A 2,333-nucleotide genomic window follows, 5' to 3' on the forward strand; every position below is an offset into this window, starting at 1 on the left:
GGTCAGGAGTTCGAGACCAGCCTGGTCAATGTGGTAAAACCATGTCTGTACTAAAAATACAAAAATTAGCTGGGCGTGGTGTCATGCGCCTGTGATCTCAGCTACTAGGGAGGCTGAGGGAGGAAAATTGCTTGAACTCAGGAGGCAGGGGTTGCAGTGAGCCGAGATTGTGCCACTGCACTCTAGCTTAGGCAATTGAGTAAGACCCTGCCATAATAATTTTTTTTTTTTTTGAGATGGAGTTTTGCCCTTTCCCCCAGGCTGGAGTGCCATGACGCAATCTCAGCTCACTGCAACTTGCGCCCCCCAGGTTCAAACAATTCTTCTGCCTCGCGAGTAGCTGGGATTATAGGCACCCACTACCACGCCTGGCTAATTTTTGTATTTTTAGTAGAGATGGGGTTTTGCCATTTAGCCTGGCTGGCCTCTTAACTCCTAACCTCAGGTGATCCACCCGCCTCGGCCTCCCAAAGTGCTAGGATTATAGGCATGAGCCGTTGTGCCCAGCCAATAATAACTTATAAAACATGAAACAATTTAGTGGGAAAAGCGGCTGGCTGTTTTTGGGGAATTACTTTCTGTCATAAAGAAGATAGATGGGTTCTCATGTCTTCTACATTCAGTCTGTTACGCAGTCACATATCATGTAGACTCTGGAAGACACCACTGTACACTTGTGAAAGAGTGAAAAGAAGCAAATAACGCCTTAGTATGATTATGAAAAACATTTTGACTTCACAGTGCCCTGAATGGGAACCTCCAGGGATCCCTCAGGCACACTTTGAGAACCAATCTAGATAAAGTGATGGTTCACAATGATTCTCAAGCCTTAGTTTCAGAATCATTTGGGGCAGCTTTTCAAAAATGCTGTTCCTGCCACCTACCACAAGGATTCTGATTCATTGTGTCTGTGAGGGGTCTCAGATCTCTGCATTTTTAATCTTATGTGATTCTTAAGTATGAGGTAGAAGTACCTTTCTTCAGGAAATTCTGTTCTAAGCTTTTACCCTGAGAAAATAAAACCTGCATGCTTTCACCAGGGACAGTGGAAGACTCCACTGAAACAGATCTGCTAGACCACTTAGTTTATCCTTGTCACCCAGTTTGCTCTTGGAAAGAATCGGTTACCTTTTGTCGCTAAACCAATCATGACATAAACTTGTGCTTTACCTCCTGTAGCACAGCCAAGACAAGGCTGGAACATTTAATTAAGGTTTTTACTAAGGACTCAGGAATAGCAACAGGGAAATATCTATGTAACTAGATGACCTGACATAAAATCTATCTTCTGATTGCAGTCTATTGTGAGAATGCTGCTTTTCCTAGCTCCCAGCCTTCCTTAGGGCAGAAGGCTGTCTTTTTATTAGGAAAAGAGGGAGGACAAAGGAGAGCCTTTTCCTTTTGTCTGTTACTCTTAGAAATGAACAGGTACATAATAGAAAATAAATATTTATTGTTGGTAATGTTTACACAGCAATGTTAGAGCCTCTCTGTAGTGAAACAAAAATAATATTCTTACCAAAAATTAAAACTTAAAAAATGAGGCAATGGTAAAAATCAATGAACTTGTCTTTCTGATATAGAAAATAACAGGATGATTGTTAATACATGTTCAGGAATCTAAGAAAATGTTTCATATAGGCCTATCATGTAGCATTTTTATTTGCATAACTATGGTCAACATATGATTCTCCATATAGGGGTCTCTCATTGAGAATGTTTCTTGTGTACCAATAGAAAAGCCTCTTTGGTAGATTTTCCGGTTTATAAGTATTTAACCAGAAGATACACAGGAGGTTCTATTGTATGTACCTGTAGAACACATCGCAGTAAGGGTCCTGTGGAGAAAGACCTGGTGTCAGCAATAACCTTCATTATTCTAACTGTGAAACGTTCATTAATGTGAATAATATTCTCAAAGGTTCTCTGCAATGAGAATCATCCAGTAAAGCTTTTTACCTGACAATTTAAAAGTTGTAAAGTTGTTAGTTAAATATGTAGAATTATCAAAAGAGGTTGACTTTGGAAAACAAACTGAATTTGCTAAGGGAAGGAAAACTTGAAAATAATCATCTTAGATGTGGAATACAATTTGACCTAAGCAATTGTTTCAAAACTGTCTTCAGTTTCTTGAAAAAAATTGTTAGGGATGATATATAGAAATACATATCTAGGCCAGGCACGGTGGCTCATGCCTGCAATCCCAGCCCTTTGGGAGGCCTAAGTGGATGGATCACGAGGTCAAGAGATCGAGACCATCCTGGTCAACATGGTGAAACCCTGTCTCTACTAAAAATACAAAAATCAGCTGGGCATAGTGGTGCATGCCTGTA

Source organism: Colobus angolensis, unplaced genomic scaffold, assembly GCF_000951035.1.
Source record: "Colobus angolensis palliatus isolate OR3802 unplaced genomic scaffold, Cang.pa_1.0 Scaffold109, whole genome shotgun sequence".
Lineage (NCBI taxonomy): Eukaryota > Metazoa > Chordata > Mammalia > Primates > Cercopithecidae > Colobus > Colobus angolensis.